This window comes from Arvicanthis niloticus, chromosome 9, assembly GCF_011762505.2.
Source record: "Arvicanthis niloticus isolate mArvNil1 chromosome 9, mArvNil1.pat.X, whole genome shotgun sequence".
NCBI lineage: Eukaryota > Metazoa > Chordata > Mammalia > Rodentia > Muridae > Arvicanthis > Arvicanthis niloticus.
In genome coordinates, this window is record NC_047666.1 from 25,585,650 (window position 1) to 25,607,236 (window position 21,587).

The 21,587-nt window shown below is 47.3% G+C and overlaps 1 protein-coding gene across 3 annotated transcripts in view; it reads left to right on the forward strand.

Annotated features, from left to right (window-relative positions):
- The window catches only part of Add2 (adducin 2), a 100,657-nt gene that overhangs the window by 34,219 nt on the left and 44,851 nt on the right, over positions 1-21,587 (forward strand). Inside the window, exon 1 of one of the 3 annotated variants that reach the window (XM_034511395.2) lies at positions 20,138-20,234. The exons of 1 other annotated variant lie outside the window; for it this stretch is intronic. The gene's annotated coding sequence lies outside the window, so the exon portion shown is untranslated. Of the gene's footprint in view, positions 1-20,137; positions 20,235-21,491 lie in introns of those variants that run through there. One more of the 3 variants, XM_076940032.1, reaches the window with a different exon arrangement.

Sequence of the window (21,587 nt, forward strand, 5' to 3'; positions counted from 1 at the left end):
GATGTGTGGTGGTGGGACACACAGAAATTGTTAGGCAGGTTTCCTCAGACATGAGGCTGCGGTGTATTTACAGCCTGGAAGAAGTCGAAGCTGGGGAGACACAGGAGGTGACATATGCTTATCTGTTTTAGCTTCTGCAGCTGGACAGGGATCCCTGCTTCCCTGTTTTATGTCTGCTGCTTTGTTACTATGTTGCTAAGATGTGTTTGGAATTGGGTACTTTAACTTGAAGCAGCAGATCACATCCCATCCACAGTTGGAGGCAGAGATGAAGGCATGCTGCTTCCCGCTCCCTTCTCCACTTACATAGTCAGAATCTCAGCCAGGAATGGTGCCACCACTAAGCTATGTCCCCGGCCTCATTTTACTTTTTAATTGTGAGACAGAGTCTCTTCCAACCTGGCCTTGAGTTCCTGAGATCAGCAATCCTTCCTTCCTCAGCCTCCCAGTGGCTGAATAACTGGGACTACAAATGTGGCAAGATGCCTGGCCTCTGTATCTTACCCTGTGTAATTACTCTTGCTAATTGTGACCCCACCAAGGCCTCTGGTCAGGGGTAGCAGTTTCATGCCACCCTGGGATCTCTATGGTGCTTGGGATCAACAAGTGAGGGTGGGGATAAAGACTTATTTATCCATTCATTTTAGTACATGTATGGGCACCATGTGTATGCAGAGCTCATGGGGGTCCAAGGAGGCATCAGATCCTCTGGAATGGTTGTGAGCTGTCCTGATCTAGGTCCCAGGAGAGTGATGACACCAGCTTCCTTTCTGTGGCCGAGGAGATTTCTTGGTGTCTCTGCTTGTCCTTATATCTCCTGTCGCTTTCCTATCTGCGGTTAGGTCATTACTTAACATTTCTTGTTACTTTTTCTGAAGGGCAAAGTTCCTTGGATGCAGTTGTTATTTGAGGCAGGGTCTCATGTGCCAGGAGCTCGCTTCAATCTTACTATGTAGTCTAAGGGGACCTTAAACTCTGATCTTTTAGTCTCTATCTCCCAAATGCTGGGATTCCAGGTTTTCCCAGCATTCCTGGTTCATGCAGTGCTGGCAATGGAACCCATTCCTTTAACACCTACTAAGTTAAGGCTGGGGATGGCTTGCAAAGGAGGCAGGAACTCACTATGTTTATATTTAAAGAAAAACAAACAAAACCCCCAAACAAACAAACAAAAAACCATAGACAAAAAAAGGGGTTCAAACAAAATCCCCATCCTTGCCATGGACAAATGCCTTTTCTAGAATGAAAATTCATTAATGAAGTGTTTCTGTGGCATTCTGCTCAGCTGTGTGTGGAATTTCTTACTATAATGCCAATATTCACCATGCATCTTGCTAAGCAATCTGTCGGCTGTTTGACTTTGTTCTGTGAGAATGGAGGTACTGGGAGGGGTTTTAGTGGTTAGTCAGACTCTGTACTGCCCCTCCCCACAAACTCTGTAATCCTTGAAGGTCTGACCAGCATATTACTGTGGCCCACTATCTGTGATTTTTATTTTTCTCTCTGATTTTCCAATGTGGATTTATATACACAGGCAAACACTAAATTATTTGGTAGGTAATTATTCAATTTTTATTATAGGATTTACTTGGGGGGGGCGGGATACACTTTGTAGCATAGATTAGCCTTGAATTCACAGCAGTCCTCCTGCCTCAGCCTCCATATTCCAAGGACTAGAGGTATGGACCATCTGGCTCCTTTTCTCTTTTCTGAGAAAGAATTTCTACTATATATCTCAGGCTGGCTTTGAACTAGAACCTACTTCCTGTGGCTCCCAAGTGCTAGAGGACAGGCGTGCACCAGCACGTCCAACCACAGGGTCTAAGCTGTGCTCTGACGTAAATGTTGTAACTCAGTTTAGCTTTGCATTTATCCAGCTGATCATTTGTAATCACATCCTGTGACTTCACTGTGCTCCATGTGAACTTTGTCTTCTTCCCACGTCTCTCTTGTCATAGCCTGTTCTCATTAATGTCCTCAGAGCTGTGGCCACAATAGAGCCTGGGCATGCGGCCCCACCTCTCTGTGGTCACGTGGCATGACAGACCCTGCTGTCCTGGTAGGAAGGGGTCAGAGGTAATGTGGCACAAAGCACTCTGGCTTTTTAAAGAGCAGCTGCCTCGTCATAGTGGGAAGCTGGCTAAGCTTTCTGATGGTGGAGGCTTTGCCTGAACTGGGAGGCAGGCTGGGGGTAGGTGGGGTAGGGTGGGGGCAGGAAAGCTCTCCCCTCCAGCCAGGAGTGGAGGATGAGTGCCTTTAGATGCTGTTCCCACCCCTCTGCTGTGTCTTGTAGTATGTCCTTTGTTTGCCATTTGGCTCTGAGGTATACACTAGAGTTATCATGAGTTGGGCTTTCAATGTGTGAGTTGACATTGGGTTTTGACTGAAAAACCAGTATTTTAAGGGATGGGTCATGACTGTCATCCAGACCCCATCCTGACTGGAGTTTTTTGGACCATTTGAAAGATTGTCTCTTTGTGTTTACACTTATTGGGATTGTCTCTAAGCAGTGTTTATTTTGTTTTTCATTTTTAATTCTATTCTAGTTTTAATATGTATATGTCTGTGTATGTATATATGCACGAGTGTCCTGGTGCACCTGGAGGCCAGAACTGTCAGATTCCACTGGAGCTGGAGTCATAAGTGGTTTGCCAGCCACTGGATATGGATGCCAGGAACCGAACTCGGGTCCTCTCTGAGAACCACGGAGCCATCTCTCCAGCCTCAGCAGTGCTTATCTTTTAAAGGCTTCAAGAGTTAAGTTACAGAAACGACTGAAATTAGAAGCCAATCTTTGCACTTAGATGTGTCAAGCCTGGAACTTCAGCTCCACTGGCTATGGTTCTGATTAAACTGCTGAAAATCTGGGCATGGGTCTAAGTCCCCTTGAGTTCTGTTCAGAGACCGCTACTCCAGTGAAGCTGGGATTCTTGGCTTTGCCACAGGAAAAAAAAAATTCAGGATGAGAACTAGTATGAATAGAGTTGGAGTTTATTAAGAAATTATCAACATGGATTTAAATAGAGTTGTGAGGGGGAGCGAGGCCCTTAGAAAAAAGAGCGTGCACACTGTACTGTGGGTGTGGGCTTCTCAAGACACTGTGTCTTAGCAGTAATTTCAGAGGCCCTGGGAGTACATCATCAGAGGGCTTCTAAGGTCCTCATCCTAATTTTATCTCCTTTTCTACCCACTCCATAAGTGAGGTTTTAGAGCAGAAATACCGTGGAGAAGGCTGTAATTTCATAAGGCAAAACCATGGGCCACAGAGCTGGAGACCTCTCAGTGGTGAAGAGCATGTGCTGCTCTGGAAGAGGAATGAAGTTCAGTCAGTTCCCAGCGCTCAAATCAGGTCCAGGGAGAGCTGAAGCCTCTGGCCTCCATGGGTATCTGTACACACACACACACACACCATACCACACACCCCCCACATACCACACACACACCACACACACACATACCACACCACACCCCCCCACATACCACACACACACCATACCACACATATATACTACACCACACACACACACCACACACACACACACCACACCACACCCCCCCACATACCACACATACACCATACCACACATATACACTACACCACACACACACTTCACACACACACTCTACACACATACACACACCACACACATACTCCACACACACACATACACCACACACACACCACAGCACACTACACACCACACACACACACACCCACACACACCCACACACACCACACACACACACCACACTCACACATACACACCACAACACACACACTACCACAACACACTCTCCACATACACATAATTCAAAATGAATCTTTAAAAAATAAAGAACTCATGAGTCACATGGATCCCACAAGGGGTAAGATGTGTCATTTACTTCAAATGGATTCCTGTGAGATTAAAACAGAGTGTGTGTGTGGGGGTGGGTGGGTGGGTGGTGGTCAGTTCATGCTACTGGCAGGTCATGTGCTCTTAGCACGGCTCACTGTTGGAACATTCTTATTTGGACCGCCTGTATGGAAAGGGCATTTTTCTCGGTGTTAGCAGACATCCCAGCAGGTGACAATTGTGCAAGAGCTGTTGATGCTCAGCTGGCGACTGAGGGGCTCCTTCCCCTTCTCATGTCTCCCTAATACTGTCTCCATCTCCCTGACTGCCCCAAAGGAAAATACCTCTATAAACACAAAGGACATCGTGGAGGGACAAGAAAAACCAGCAGTGAGGGCAGAGACCATCTCAGGCTGGTTAGTTGGGACCTGGTCTCTCTGGGTCTAGAGAAGAGAGGAGCTGAAGCCAGCATTCTCAGAGAGAAGGGGGAACAGGAGACAGGGTCAGAGCAGGGGATTTTAAGGGCTATGACCATTACAAGTCAGAACCAGATAAGTATCATAGGGTCTGTCTTCTTCTCTCCTGAATTATATGTCTATAAGCATTTTGCAGTATAGTTCTATGTCAACTTGACACAAGCTAAGATCATCTGAGAGAAGGGAAACTCAATTAAGAAAATGTCTTTGTGAGTTAGGGCTTCACACAAACCTGTAGGGGGTTTTCCTGATTAGTGATTGATGGGGGAGGGCCCAGCCCATGGTGGGCAGGGCCATCCATAAGCTGGTGCTCCTGGGTTCTACAACAAAGCAGGCTGAGCAAGCCATGGAGAGCAAGCCAGTAAGCAGCACCCCTCCATGGCTTCAGCGCCTGCCTACAGGTTTCTGCCCTTACTGCTTTTGATCGTGAACTGTTATATGAACTGTGAGTGAAATAAACCCTTTCCTGCCCAAGCTGCTTTTGGTCATGGTGTATAATCACAGCAATAATAACACTAACTAAGACAGCATTCTAGGAGACTACCAACCCTGTGCACCTTCAAAGTCAGGTTATTTAAAGTAGTCGTGTGTGTGTGTGTGTGTGTGTGTGTGTGTGTGTGTGTAGGCCATAGGTTGCCACCAGGAGTCTTCCTCAGTCTCTTTCCACTTTCTATTGTGGCAGGTTCTCTTGCTGAGCCTGGGGTTCCCCATTGCAACTAGTTGAGCTAGCTAGTTTCCCCAGAGATGGAGCCCCTGTCTCTGCTCCCAGGTTCTGGGATTGAAGAGGCTGCCACAGTTCTGGGATCTGAGGCCAGTCCTCATGCGTGCAGTGCTAGTGCGCTATCTACAGAGACATCCCCCAGCTCTCACTTTAAAAAATATAGAAAAATAGGTTTTCTAAATGAAGGGTTGCACTAATAAGATCTTTAGAAGTGGCAACTTCTACAAGTTATACAATAAGCTAAGTAACTGACCTGTCTATGTGGTGGCCTTTAGAAACGTCGCATGAATGTGGTGGCAGACATAAGAAAACTGCCATGTTTCCATCATAAAGCCGGAGACAAATTTGACAAAGATGCTTAAAGATTCTCAGCTCTCCTCAGCAACTGGTCTTTCCTGTCCTCTTGGCTGCTGCCATACGTAATGTAGAGTGTGAGTGGCCCCAGGGAAATGGCTGTTGTCTTCTTTATTCAGCCTCTCCGCTCCACACTGGTCCATCTGCACCTCCGCCCTCCGGTTCTGTTTCATTCATGTCCACTTCTTCCCGCAGAGGCCTTCAGCATCTTTGGCCACTGTCTGTCTCTCCACTCATTACCCTGGCTGTTCTGACACCCTCTCGGCTTTGTACCCTATGCCCTGTGCAGGTCCCATGTCCTGGAGGAGAGGGGCCATGCCTGTCTTGTGTGGTGGGAAGTGGAGGAATGGAGAGGAGGCAGGGATGAGTTCCTGACATTTGCTTCCCCATGTTGAGATTCCAGTCAGACCAAATGAGAAAAGGAGAAAGTGTGGATGGGCCCCAGGGTGGACAGGGTGTTGGAGGGGGTTACAGCTGGGGCAAGGCCCATGGGTAGCTGGCTGTGGAATGCCTCACTTGAGTGGGAAATGAAAAGGAAATTTTCAAAAGCCATGCCTGCCTTCTGTTCCTTGGAGTATTGTAACTGTTCTAGCAAAGGATTCAAGCTTTTAAATTTTGGGGTTGCAGCAACTGTGTTCCCATGGCAACGGCATCCTCTCAGGACTGATCCAGGTGCATGTCTGCCTAATTAAAGTCTAGTCCTACTGCAAAGAGTCATTTTCTTTTCCATTAATCATTATGCAAATTTCTTCCCAAAGCCCTGGTGCCAGCCGGTAGACCCCTCCCTCCCTTCCCTGCTCAGGTGTCTCTCTGACTTCTTGGTGCTGATAAAAAATGATCAGTATTGTCTTTATTAGGAAAAGTCACAAAGTAGCATGGTGTGAGAGGCTACTGGGAAAGCTGCAGAGTGCACTGGGGAAACCCACACAGAAACGTTTAGGATTCCAGAGATGAAATCTTCACATCATCTCTCAGGATCACTTCCAAAATCTGCATCAAATCTCCCTCCTTCCCTCTCTGCTTCCCTCCCACTCTTCCTTTTCCTAAGAAAAGTATCTCATGGATCCCAGGCTAGCCCCTACCCCTTTTGTAGATTTTGGTTGGCCTAGAACTCATAGAGATCCTCTTGCCTCTGCCAAGAGTGCTGGAATTAGAGGCACAAGCCACCATGGCAGGCTATGCCTAAACTTTTTTGATGTAGCTGATAATGATCTTGGTCCAAATTCTGAACACATCTGCAGGCAACTTCTCATTGTCTAGAGTAAGAGTTGATATACGCATAAAGACTCAATAAATCCAGTCAGCCTCCGATGCCTATTCTTCCAGAGTTGTGTAGTATAGAAAGATGGGTCAGCATGAGATTTTTCTGGGCTTTTGGCATAAAAGGATAGATGTAATGTGTATCACAATGGGCCTAATGCAGGGCTGAGGGCCTGAAAAGGAGACCCTTTAATGGATATTAAAATTAATGGTAAAGAAAAAGACAAACACTGGCTCAGGATGTTCAGAGGGCAAGTACAGACATGCCACTGTGATGGGAAATGATCCAAGAAATGTGTGTTTGACATGTTTGTCACGTGCCAGCATCAGACAGCACACATATGCTCGCCTGGACAGTACAGTCTGTTAATACCTGGGCTCTCAAGCAGCCAACCTACACAACATAGAGACACCACAGAACTGAACACATGGCACTGAATATCTAGACCATAGCATAGACCTGAAGTTTGTCACTGGTACAAATATGATCACAGGGTGCACCACTGTGGATTCCCCCGGGATTCAGATTCAAGCAAAGACTTTAAGAGGCACCCTCTCACAGCCTCCTTTACCTTCTCCCCTGCACCTACATTTCATGAACACAGTCTCCCTCCTGGCTGCCAGCAGCCATCTCACCACTACCTTGTCCTCCAGTCCTTTCCATCCACCTCTCCTTCATTGTTATTAGTAACATTGGCTTTTCTCTCCTTTCCTATTACATCTTCCACTACTCCCAAGTCTCTGAGGACCTCTCATGGGGCCGTGTTTTGATCTCAGAGATCTCTCCTGGCCACACCCTCCCTCCCACAAAGCAGTGGGTTCAGCCCATTGGTGGATGCTGTGGCTAAGGCTCCCATTTAGGGAGTGTAAGACAGGTGTTTTGGAGAGAGAACGTTGGACCAGCACTGAGTGGTAAATCCTGTTTCTTTAGGTCGTTCTTGGTAATGCAGGTCCTTGTTCCTGCACTGGTAAAACTGCTGTCCTTGGTTTCAGACTCTTGCCTTTCTGTGTAAAGACATTCATTTCCCTCTGGGCTTATCTGTGTGCAGTCCATGTACATGCCTGCTGGGCTGTCACAGGAGCTGCTGTTCCTGCAATATGCTAGAGAAAGAGTCTCGGAGTGCAGGGGAGTGGTGGTGAAGAGATGGCAGGCTTCATTGGGAAGGGTGGGCGGAGGCTCAGCGAAGGCCAGGCCCAGGCTTTCTAATTCTAGAGCTAAGAGCAGACTGGTTTCCTTGACAACAGAGCTAAAGTCTGCTCATCTGCTGCTTGGGATGGGCTTTTGTGTATCTACAGAAAGCTCTGGGACTTGGGGACAAGAAGCAGCCATTTCTGGAGATGTGCCAAGCCTTTTGTATTAACAATATTTAAAACCTTCCCAGGTGGCCCAGGGGCATCAGTTATATAATCTGCGCATTGGGAATCTAGGCATATCATCTTGATTCTTTCTACCACATTGCCCCTGATCCTTTATTTTATTTTATTTTATTTTATTTTTACCATGCTGGTCGTATCTTTTTGATACCATGCTTTACAATGTCACCCACCAAAAGCATCTTTCTCTTCCACAGTGCGTATGACAAACACTATTTGGCAAGCTGACCTGGGCTCACACCTGCACTTTTCAGGTGGCATCCTCAGACAAGGCTTAGGGGGCCAAACCCTCCTCCTTGATACAAACCAGAAGTTTCAGGCACAATATTGCCCCATTAGCTTAGCGTGGAGGCAGGGCAGCGTGGAGGCAGCACGTCTTGGGAAGTGGCTTGGTATTTGATTCACTGGTGCCTTCCCTTTCTTTCCTATGCATTATTAAAGCCTCTTTCAGAAGCATTCAGGGATCATAGGAGGAGGCAGCCAGCAGAGATTTCATATTGTCTGCAAGAGCAACATCTGCTTCAGGGAAATATTTTACAGACTCTCAGAGCCCGTGGCAAGTCTCAGGGAGATGGCCTCAGACCTCGGGCTCAGAGCAGTGCCATTTGTCACATGTGTGTCATGTTTCTTCTGTGTCTCTGTACTGGATATTTGAATGCCAAATGACACAGATGGGAACTGTGAACGAGTGGCCATGATGAGAAGGGAAGTAATTAGCTGGAGACAGTGGCTTCAGACAAATGTGTCACCAGCAACGTACACACCAAACCAGAACCTTCTCAAACAGGTCTCTCAGGGAGTCCTGCTTCTTGTGACAGTCACAGCTCCAGGGCTCGAGTGTATCTGATTCTTTACTGGGAGTTGGATGACCGAGGCATCTAAAACCCTGTACATGATTCCTTTGTCCCTTCACATTCTAGAAAGCCACCGACTGGCCAAGAAAAATATTGGGCTTATTAGCCTAGATGGGGCTTGAACTGGCAGAGTTCTTTGTCTGGAAGTGACCCTTACCCTAGGGCTCTGCTGCTCTGACTAGACAGGATCCTGCCCTATCCCACCTTGTACCTCCCTGAGGGCCATCTGAAGATGGCTCTATCAGGGAATCAGAGACCTGGCTCCCAATTGTCTGTATGACCCATGCCTTTCCCCTTGACACAAATGTCTCCAGTTGCCTTCCTGGCACACTGGATCTGTGAGACATATGTATATCTGGAGAGCAAAGGGTGTTTTTAGGTTTGTGAGTATGAGGCCTCTACTGGTTCAGCTCCTTGTCACATCTCATGACTCTCAATTGGACAGAAGTTAGCCATTCAGTGGCGCTGGGAAGCTGTGTGCCTTTGCATGCTGGTGGTCCCTGGCTAAAGCTGCAGGGTAAATGTTTTTGCCAACTGTAAAGACCAAAAGACCTCATTCTGTACGTGTATGCATGTACTGCTTCAGAACAAGGTTACATAGGCCACTCTGTTCTCCTGTCCTATAGAACGATGACTGCCTCTCACTGCAGCCTGCATTTTGTCAAGCTTTGAGCCCTGTGAGGCAGGGGGACATGACAGAAAATATCAACTCAGGGTATTGGGTCTAAGGGAATATTAGCAGTTTCATTTTGCCTCTGGTGATTCAGAAACGAGGAACTGAGAACCTTCTATGAAGCTTTGTGCTGTGCCTTCCAGTGTGGAATCTCTGAAACTTAACTTGTGGTGCCTAGGGAAGACACATCAGCAGGCCACTGACCAGACACTACCTAATGAAGAAAGCCACTCGGGACAGCAGTCAGTTCAGCAGAGGCTCTCTGTGGGGTCTTCCTGCAAAGGCCCATCTGTGAATGCATGGGAGGGAGGTCTCAGGTGCAGCTGTGTGATTAGAGGGACCTTGAGACATCCTCTCTCATCAGCACCATCCTTTTTCATCAAGGAAGTTCCTAGTGACTCTACTCTAGGTGCCAATATACCCACCATGGGGATCAATGTCAGGTGTGCTCTGCCCCCCCCCCCCCATAACTTCTAGTCTAATGTCAGTGAGATCCTGTTCTCAGCTGCTTTGAGGAATTTCAGTGCAAATGCTTCTGCCACATTCCCATGGTTACAGCTCTTTCTTGCTGTCTGCCCGCATCTCCTCCCACAACGAGAAGCCCTGTTGAAATGAGAGTAGGTGGTCACAGCCTGTCCCAGTAGTCTGACCAGACAGACCCTGCATCTTTGATGCTTATCAGCTTCTAATAAACCTGTTCTCCCCAAGGGCCCCTGTATCATTACAGTAAGAAGGCCTGTATCCCCCTCGATGTGTCTCTCTAGCTATAACGTGCTGCCTGTTCCCGTATCACCCTGACATCATCAGAATGTTAGGAAGAACACTATCTTATTGGGTCACATTGATGTCAGATGGATGAGCAAATGTCTAGCCAAGTCTCCCTAGGACACTGGCTGCTATAAAGATGAGGTATTTTAGCCAAATAAACCTCCTTATGCTCAAACCTCAGACACAGGAGGGAGAAGGGGTTGTATAGATGGCTTGATGATGTCCTCATAGTTCTGTGTTTCACCTACTGCCCCCTGGGGAATTTTGTTTAGGGACTTTCACTCTCGTGAAGTGGGCATGTTTGTCCTTGCCTTGATCCAGGGGGAGGGGGTGGGAGAACTTTGAGAGGAGTCAGCATGAAGCAAAATTGTAGCTCATTAAGAAGAGATTTTTAACAGAAACTTAAGCATAGGGGTAGAGCTGATTAGGAAAGGATAAGACATACCCCATGGTGGGTGTGGCTTCTCAAAAGCAAATCCTCCATGATAGACTAACAGTAGCCCTGGAGACTAGTTTGATGGCTTCTAATGTTACACAGTTCAAAGTGTGTCTCGGGAGTCTCTTTTCTAGTATCACCTCTTTCAACTTTCACCTTCACATTAACCTTCACATTCCTCCTCCCCCTCTTCCCCTCTTCTTTCTCTTCCTTTTCTCCCCCCTTCCCCTTCTCCTTCATCATCTCCTCCACCTCCATTTCCTTCTTTTGGTAAATGATATCAAGGGTGGTTTCTAAAATACCTTTATAATCTGAACAGGTAAAAGCATGGCTCACGAGGCTACACAGGGGTCTTTTATTATAAATAAGAGATTTTTATCTTGTTTGCAAGACTGTCATAGATGCTTGGGCCTTAAGCATGGCTCACTGCTGTTTTTTTACATTTTTATCTAAAATATCTTTCTATACTAGAAATACTGTTTCTGTGTAGGAGCCATTCACAGCGGTATTTTAATTGTACTGGAATCATTGACTCTGTGATGAGATTGTTTCGTCGGGATTTTAGGGTTAAGGGTTCCTTTCCCTTCCCAGGTCCCCTTGCTCTCCCCGGCCTTTTATCTTACCTCTATGTGGTGACTGCATGAGAAATGTCTTCTATACTCGATCTCCAGTTGACGGTGCTGTTTGTGTAGGCCTAGGCGGTGCCCCTTACTGGAGGAAGTGTGTCACTGGTGGCGAGGAGGGCTTTGGAGCCTCATGTCACTTCCCATTCACTCTCTGCTTGTGCTTGCATCTGAAGATGTGAATTCTCAGGTTCTTGCTTCAGTCACCATGTCTGCCACTTGCTGCCATCCCCTGCCACGATGGACTCTTAGCTCTCTGGAATTATAACTAAAACATTCAATGATATCTGAAAAGATTGCCTACTACTGCCTTCTATGCCCCGTGGTCAGCCTGCCTGGCTGAGCCATGATACCTGCTGCCCTCAGTGCATATGTGTGTACGTGTGTGTGTGCATGTGTGCATGTATGCACTTACTCTTGTTAGTGGCTGTTTAACTTACTTGCATTCTTGTATTGTCTTGGCCATGGGACCACAGTGGGAGTCTGTCTTGAAGGCCATCAGTGTCCAAGGACCTGATGTGCCGTTGTGCTTACGAGTCACTCCAACTGCAGGGAGTCACGCTTGACTTTTCACACTACTTCATTCACACAATAGGCATCGCTGAGATAATTCACATTTTCCATCCCAGGGCAACTTTTCAGAAAAGAAATAGGACTTTTTTTTGTGTGACACTATCTTGCACTGGTTACAAATGGTAGCAATTGCCTGTAGGACTCTTGAGAAATCATGAAGTGTTAATTAGCAAGAAGCGCTGTGTATTTAAAATGCACGGCATGTTTAAATAACTATGGAATCAAACCTACTTTGCAATGTTGTAAAACCATCTGGTCTGAAAATCTGAGGACTTACATTTTGCTGCATATATTAAGAAACATGTCTGGGGCCTTCTGGAAATGGGTGTTTGTAGCATTTTTTAGTTCCCTGGATGTGGAAGCAGGCTTGGAAACACGCCATGAGCTGGTGACGATTATGACCTGGCGAGCTTGGGGTGCTCCTCATGTCTGGAAGCCTGTTTAGAGGTTTGAATGACAAGGCTGAGACAGTGTATGATGGATTAACATGACACTGGCACAGGAGGCTGCGTCCTGTGAGGTCTCACTGACGGCACCACTGTGGCCTTAAAGATGGGCATGAGTGGTCAGAGAAACTCACGGTGGCAAGTTAAGGTTTTATCTTTCTTGAATATGAAATGGGAAACAAGTGGGCCACAGCAAGGTTCCTTATACATCTACTTTTTTTTATATATTTTTTGTTTCAAAATGTATTACATGGATAAAACTTACCGTGATAATATCCACCCCTCTCCCTTCCTCCAACTCCTCTTAGTCCCCCAGTACATCTCCCTCGCAACTTCATTTATGTATTTTTCTTTGGTAATAACACAGAGTCCTATTTGCTGCTCATATGCACATAGGTGTGGGGTCATCCACCGGGGCATGCGCAATGTACCAGAGTCACCCCACAGTGAAAAGTGAACCCCCTCCCCCAGAAGTAATCTTCCTCCAATAGCTCCTCCGATAGTGCAGGGCCTGGAAAGCCGTTCACTGGTGTGTGTTGGAGTTTTAACTGGGTTGATCGTGTGCAGGTAGCCACAGCTGCCGGGAGTTGATGGGTACAGCATCCATGTCACGTGTAGAAGACAGCCTCTCTCAGCCCTCCTCCCTGCTCCCTGGCTCTTACAGTCTTATATCTGCCACACAGGAGCTGTGGTGTAGGAATTGATGTAGATAACCCATCAATGGCCGATCACCCAACAGTCTCTTGTCAGCAATCTTGACAGCTGTGAGTCTCCGCTTCAACCACTGCCCACTGCAGAAGTTCTCTGCACCAGGGGAGAGATGCACAAACCATAAATATTCGGAAGGCAGCTCGACATCATGACTGTTTAGCAGAAGACATCAATAGGTTCTGCCCTAGGGCCCGTGCTTCCCTAGCTGGGCTTCGATCATGTTTTAAATACCAGGCATGTATTCCCTCTCTTTAGGCCAATAACTCCCAGTGCATGAGAGCTGGTACCTGATGGCTGTGGATATGACTTTTGTGAAGTATTTTAGGGATAACACCGTGTGTATGGCTGTCCTGGGGTGGGTGGGTGGGGGAACTGGAGAAAACAATGGGGGGCGGGAGAATGAGCCATGAGCATCTGAACCATCTGCCCTTTCCTGTTCCCGTTTGGGGAGAGGAAAGCACAGGCTATGACAGCTGAAGCCACTCACTCCATCTCAATCTGCAACCTTGTATCAATGATCCTCCCCACCTACCCGGCTCACACTCTGTCTCAACCTGCAACCTTGTATCAGTGGTCCTCCCCACCCACCCGGCTCATCACACAGCGCTCAGATGTCTGAGAGCCCACACTACAGTTCTAGTCTTTTCAGATCAAGTGCTTTGCTCAACTCTTTTCTCTTCAAATGTTCCATTTGTTTATTTGTGTGTGTTCTTGTGGCCTGGGATCAGAGGACAACCTGCTGGAGTCAGTTTTCTCCTTCCACCATGTGGGTCTTAGGAATCAGATTCAGGTCATCAGGTGGCAGATGGCAAGTGCCTTGACCTTCTGAGCCATCTCAGTGGCCCAAGTGCTTTCACTTTACAAAAACATTAAGGTTTAATAAGTATTTGTGGGTAAAATCAAGTTCATCAGAATTAGGAATGTAGGCTCTGATTCTCCCGGGAATTCTTCAGGCCTCCAGGAACCAGGGGCACAGAAGTTATTTTAAAATCTTTTTAATCAAAAATGGAACAAGTGTACTGGAAGTATGAAAGTCTGAGCAGGGTACCACTGCTTCAGGACAGTGATTCGAACCTCACAGACATGTGCTGATGGGACACACATGCTAACTGCACAGACATGTGCTGATGGGACGGACATGCTAACCTCACAGACATGTGCTGATGGGACAGACATGCTAACTGCACAGATGTGTGCTGATGGGATGGACATGCTAACCACTGCACAGATGTGTGCTGAGGTGTATAGAGTTTTGGATGGGCACATGTTTGGGTGGCTTCCTTCTAGCTGTGTAATGCTTTCATTTGGGAGTTCATTACAACAAAGTGGTTTTATATAAAAGAAAGGGAAAGAACAAGCTGCCTCTTGATTGACTTGCTCCAAGGCTATGAACCAGAGCTGTCAGGACTCATTAGCACTTCCCTGGTGAGCTGATGTTCAATTCAGAAGAACCGACTGAGCCCAGGGACAAGTGCCACCAGAGGTCAGTGACGTTCATCTCCGGCTGAAGGCAGACCGTCCAGATGCTGAAACCCTGGCCTAGAGCCACAGCCGACTGGATCCACAATGCTCCTTAGTCTTCATACCCTCTGCTGTAAGGGCGCCTCGGGTTGGTTTGTTTCTCTGGTACTAGGAAGCATACTCTAACATGTGTGCATGTCACTTTAGGGCTCTACCACTGTATCGGTTACTTTCCTGTTTGCTGTGACAAAAGCAAGTGAGGGAAAGGAACATTTATTGTGACACACAGTCTGTCTTGTTCAGGGGAGTCGTGGTGGCAGGAACTTGAGGCTGCTGGTCACTCTGTGTCCACAACCAGGAGCAGAGAGCCGAGTGCTGGCGCTTTCTCTCTCTCTCTCTCTCTCTCTCTCTCTCTCTCTCTCTCTCTCCCCCCCCCATTTTGTTCAATCCAGAGCCCCAGGACAGTGAATAATTCTACTCACAGTTAGAGTGGGTCTTCCCAGATCAGTTAACCTAATCTAAGCCATTTCCCCTTATAAATTATAAATCCAGACAAGTTGGTAATCAATACTAATGATCACAGCCTCCATGGTCTCATAACTTTTTCCTCTCTGTGTAAAGCAGTTCTCTACTGAGGACTTTGGGGATGGTATTTTTAGGGTCCAGCTCAGCAATCCCGGATAATCTCATCATGAGATCCTTAATTTCACCTGCTAAGACTTTACCATGTGAGGTAATGTTTGCAGCACTGGAAAGCCCACAGATATTCTGTGTGAATGTAAGAGTCAGGGAAGGGGAAGACACAGATGTCTCAACTATACCCACACTTTCTTTGGAGCTTCTGAAGGGTATGTCACAGCAACATGGAGAGTGGCTAAAACAGGCTTGCATAGCTGACGGTTCTGGAGCTGAAGTCTATGGAGATCCTCCACCAAGGGAGCAGACACAGGCGACAGGCAGACAGATCAGCCAACTCCGTCCTTTAGATAAGAGCCGATTCTGGAGATTATGACCTAATCTAAGCCACTCACGAGCATCTTGCCCTCCTGATCCAACAGTCTCTGTTGGATTCTGTTCTGAAGTACATGTTAATGGTCTTCTACCTTCCCTTCTGAGGTGTGTTGTTGTCAGAATGTCCCTTCCTCATGTTAAGACTTAACTGCCATGACAGTAGTACTAAGGGGGCTGCCCTTCAGGAGACTGTCTCTCTGCCTGTCGCCTGTGTCTGCTCCCTTGGTGGAGGTTGTCCACAGACACTATCTGCCTAATTCCACTGAGCTCAGATTCAGAATCGTTGACTTTCCCTTGAGGATGTGGGATGGGCAGCCAGCCCAGATGCATGCTCCCTGGCAAGAAGGAGTCTGGGCAGTGATTTATAGTTTAAATTGTCAGATTGTCAGTAAGCTACACTAGGGATGATTTAACAATAGCCCCTAAGCTCTGTATAAAGCCAGAGCTTTCTGTATGATACCTTGTATAATTGTACCTGGGTTCTGTCCACAGTATATGAATGAAGAAACAGAGGTTAGAAAAAGTAAACCATTGGGCCAGTGAGATGTCTCAGTGGGTAAAAGCTTTGCCACCTAGTGGCAAATGACCATCAGGTCTAATGACCTGACTTCCAGCCCCAGAACCCATGTGATGGAAGGAGAGAACTAACTCTTCAATACAAACTTTCCTCTCTCTCTCTCTCTCTCACACACACACACACACACACACACACACACACACACACACACACAGAGAGAGAGAGAGAGAGAGAGAGAGAGAGAGAGAGAGAGAGGGGATTCACCACTGAGTTTAGATATTATTTCCAGGGTTATTGGGATTCACACCTAGGCCCTGGCTACCCTAACAAGCTAGGCTTGCCACTTGGTTTCAGTAAGCCATTTTAAGAGACAATAATATAAAGTAGAAAACAGGTTTAGTCAATTTGGCCACATTGTGAAGAATTAAGAGCCCACAGATATGCACAGATAACCAGTCTCAGATGAGTTGTCTGTCCTAATACTGACCCACCATAATCTCCGCCTCAATTCCTCCTACATGGTAGTCTGACAAGTGGTAAGAACTGAGCAAACTCTCTTTCCAGAGGATGAGTTTCACCTCTGCCTGGCACCAGGGTCCATTCAGCCTTTTTTTCTAAGAATGAGATTCCAGGAGAAAATGCCAATGTATTGGAGACCATTGTTTCAATAGTCTTATAACCAAAGAGACAGGCACAAGAATGTCCTCAGGATGGCCACACTCTGATGCCGACGGGTAGATCCAGTCTCTGGATCCTCCTGTAGAAGACAGTTTGAGTATTCCAGAATTGTTTACCACCCTCTAGAGACCCTCGTTTTCTCTATTCTATCCCAAAGTTGGGAATATGCAGGACAGAAATGAATAGCAGATCCCAGAGAGATTTGGAATGGAAACTGCCTTTGATGGAGCTTCTGATACATGCTGGTCCCCTCCCTCCTCTCCCTCTCCCTGTCCTCCCCTCTCTTCCCCCACTTCCTCTGTGTGTGTGTGTGTGTGTGTGTGCCCTTGTGCACGCCAGGCAGCTGTATCTCTCACTCCTCTGTGTTTTCACTGACTCAGCAAATCAGAGGTCCAGGTGGTGGGTGAGTCTCCTCTTTCATCCCGTACAAGGCTCTCTTCCCCTGTGACATTGTACTGCTGTTTCACAGACAAGGAAGTGGCTTCCATAACAGAAAACAGTTAAACAAAACCTGTGTGGAAGCTGGGATCTTAAGCATGCCCTTTTCCTTGACCCCAGGACACAGCATGGAGTAGAGGCAGATATTGACAGATAGGCACCCATGCCTGCTTATAAGGCTGCTCGGGGCTGCTAAAGCCTTCCTAGTCTGTTTCTCTTCTGGCATCTCTTCATCCTTCACCTGGTAATGACATGCTTCCTACTGATGACACTAACTTCTTTATAGTGTGTATGCTTGCATGTGTATGGATATTGTGGGCATGCTCAGAGGCCCAAGGTTGATGTTGGAAACTCTCCTTAACCACTCTTCCACTTCGTTCATTGAAACAGGGCCTCTCAGTCAAACGTAGAGTTCCCTGTCATGGTTCATCTCAATAGCCAGCCTGCTCTGAGGATCTTGTCTTTGCCCTTCAAGGCTTGAACTACACATGGACTTCCACCCCCACAAACACACAGAATTTATTGGGATCTGGGAGTCCGAACGTTGATCCTCATGCTTGGGGGGCAAATGCTTTACTTGTTGAGACATTTCCATGGCTCTAATGACACTGACTTATAACATGGGTTTCTATGCTTTATCTATTCTGAGACACGTTGCCTCCACATTTAAATGATCTCTGAAACTAGGATGTGTCTTCTGAGCAAAGGCAATACATAACCGAGGGTGCTTCCTCCTCCAAGCTGTGATGTAGAACAGGGTCGGGCAAATGCTTATTTTTACAGCTCACCCTCACACCAGATTTGATGCCTCCCCCACATCTCACCCCTACATTCTCCCCCCCGCTTCTGAGACCAGCATCTTTGCTGGTCTGTGTGGCTCACCTCCTGTGTCGTTTTCTCAGACAGGAGATATCCCAAAAGTGAGACTGATCTGAGTCACAGTATCTGCAGCCCTCAACTTGTTCTCCCTAATATAACCTCTGGTTCCTTCCTCTTTTTATCTTATCATCGTATGGCCTCTTGGGAGTTAAGATGGAAGATTATATTGTAAGATTTGTGGCTTTGGCTGGTTATTTATTCCCTTGAGTCTGCCATTAGGAGTCCAGTCCCTCCGTCACTACAGGTGAGGTCAGCTGAGTTTAAGGTCTGCACAAATGGAGCTCCCATCTCTAAGCTGGGAGTGGCCTGGGCTGGCTCCTTCATCCCTGTGCTTTTACGTCTCCACCAGAAGTGGACTGGCCATGACACAATTGCTGTGGCCTTGTTAGAGCAGAGATTAAATTGTCCTAAGGTATAAAAGGTTGAGATGATTATGTGGACATCACAGTCATTCCCAGAAAGCGTATGGCTTCCTGATAACTTTTGCTAGACACTATTTGCCCTTAAGGTTGTATCTTCGGGGATTTGATTCACCTTATCCGAAATTATAGTAAAAGAAAAACAAGAGTATCTTGAAGGGCCAGGAAAATATCAATGCCACAACCAGGGAAGAAAAGGTAAGGACAGAGATTCCACCTGTGGGTACCTAGATCCTAACGACACCCCACGGTCAGTGGGAAGGAGGCAGAAGCCTGAAGACCACAGGAGCAGTTTCACAGAGGAAAGGGAATGTGTGAGAGCCTTGGTAGGGCAGGAGCCCTGCTGAAACAGGCTCAGGAATGTCCATCGGTTGCTCTGAGGTCTGCCTTCCACTTGGTGGTGACATTCATTGCCCAGAGTGTTTCCTCTGTCCTCTGCATCCTACAAGGGAGATGACATTTGAGAAAGAGTGAGCACTCGCACCTGGACTCTCAGTAACTGTTAGCCTGCATCTGTAACTGTGATTAAACACTTGAGATCAATTAACTTTTAAAAAAAGAGAAGCTTATTTTGGCCACAGCTGTTAAAGATTCAGATCATGGCTGAATGGTCCCATTGCTTTGGGTCTGTGACAGCGTAGTACACCATGGCATGAGCTGCAACAAAGGAGACTGCTTGCCTCATGTCTGGGTACAAGAGAGAGGACATACCTGATACCCCACAGTCCCTTTCAAGAGCATTTCCCATGATCTTAAAACCTCTCCCCTCTTAAAGGTGCTAATGCAATTTTCTCTTGTGCCCATTTGGTGAAAAAACAAAACAAAAACACCATCCATCACAAACCTTAATAAAACAAAAGCAACTTGTCAATTGCTTTTGACGTCTATGTATTAAAAGAGTGTTTCCTTCTACCTCTGGTGGCTGGAGGTGTTTGCTGTGTTAGCCGCAGAAGGTCTCATGGGCAGCTGCTCCCTGGAGCTCTTGGCTAGGAGCAGGGAGGGCTATGAGATAGGACCTCAAGCAGAGATGTCACCCTGGGCCAACATAAGAACATTGTGATGTTTGTACTTAGTCAGGCTGACCATTTTCAAGGTTTTTTTTTCCCTTCCCAGGCTTTAGCACTCTTAGCTGACAAGATGACTGCCTCCTAGGGTCTGGATGGATTGCCAGACAGCTGAGGTGAGAAATGGTGGCTCAGAGGGCAGTCAGCATCTGTAGTTAGCTGCATAGTTCCCAAGGTTGCAGGCCTTTTCCCTGGAGGGATTATGGGTGGAGAGCCAGGCCCAGCCAGCCAGTCTGCTAGTTCCCCCCAGCCTCTGCAAACTCAGAGCTTCCTACCTGCACCTCCTCCCCCTCACGGAGGCTTGAGAGCCACTTGGTTTGGGGATCAATAGCAGAGGTACCTATTGTGTGACTTAAGGCCCAGTGTTGGAGCCTCAATGCCAGGAACTGAATAGCTTCCATGCTGGGAACTGTCCACTTCTACAGCATCAAAGATGCAAATGGCTCCACCTCTGAGAAGGCCTTTTGAGAGCCAAGACAGGGGATTCTGCTACTTACATCTCCAGCAGTTGGGCAGAACCTGGCACATGAGAGGACTGTCTTTCAGTACAGGTCCAGCAGAGCCCAGAGGTGACTCCCTCTACCTTAGTGACCCGGAAGCCATGGAAGTATATGTTAGGTGATCTATGGCCACCTTCCACCACTACAGACCACATTATCAAAGTAAGTACCAAGGTGTCTCTCTGACCCCTGACTCCTGATGGCTACTTCCTCCTGAGCTGGAGCCAGCTCATTTCTGAGCCTGTTTGTCAGGAGCAAGGACCAGGCTCCCCTTCAATGTCGGCCTCCTGAAACCCTAAGAAGCATAGGGCTTCTTTCATGGATACAAAGCCTGAGCTTTGGGCCGGGGCCCTTGGCTGATTTCCATATTCCTGTCACCGTATCACCACTGTTCTACTTGGTTTGTGGCAGATACTCCTCTTCATTTGAGCATGGTGGGGATTGGTGAAGCAAAGAAACAAGCTGTCAGTCAGAAGTGTTCAAACCCAGGCTCTTCTGGACCAGCTCAGAGATGCAAATCTAGTCACTCAGGTACCCAAGGCCTCAGCTCCCCACCTGGAAAACCAAGACACTGGCTCTTCATTGCAGGGCTTAGAGAAGGCCTGACCCAGCCCCAGCAGCTTCTGGGTTTCACAGCTCCATGCACTGAATAATATCCACCATTAAGATCTGAGTCAAGACCTTGATTCTCATAAATGTCCAGAGAAGCACTGAGCAAGGTCTGTTTCCAGTCAGGCCTGGTCTTCATTTCCAGACCCTGTATCAAGATGACCAGTTGACTGCATGTCAGCATACATGTGTCTGTGTTTCTGTGTCTTATATGCACCTTCATTTTCACTGAACACAGACTGACTATGGCTCTCCGGATGACTGGGAGATGTCTACCTCTCCCGGCATCTTGCTCTGGTGTCCAGTTCCTGTTCCTGGTCACTCCTGGTCTTTGAAGCTCCTGACCAGACAGACCCATTGTTGCACAGTGAGAGGAAAGGAAACAAAGTGAGTCTAGCCCCGTGAAAGCAGCGCTGGCGGCTGCTCGCACTAACAGGTGGATGGGAAACTTGTCCATTAGCCCCTCAGGTGTGAGGCTCTGAGTCAGAAGCTTTTAGCCTTCCCCTGGGCCTCTCTAGAAGAGCATGCATCAGGAGTACCCAGAAGTCAGTACTCAGGTGCATGCAAGGCAGTCTTCAGTGAAGAGCTTCCGGCTAGCAGGGTTTCAGGAAGCCGACATTGATTTTTACCACTTTTTCTGTTCCTCCTCTTTTCTCCTGTTTAAAAGTACTTTGGTCCTAAATGACCACAGTGGTTATTACATGAGGTGGGACATGGAAGAATGAAGAATCATGTGGTGTGAGAGACTGTGATAAGTGTCCCCCACTATCCTGCCGTTATCTGAACTTGACAGGCAGGGTGTAGCCGAGTCTCTTATTTAACTGTCCACATCTATTCTGGGTAACAGCATCAAGGCCACAGCCCCTGCCTCTTCCATTTGTGGGAGTCTACAAAGATGGAGGATAG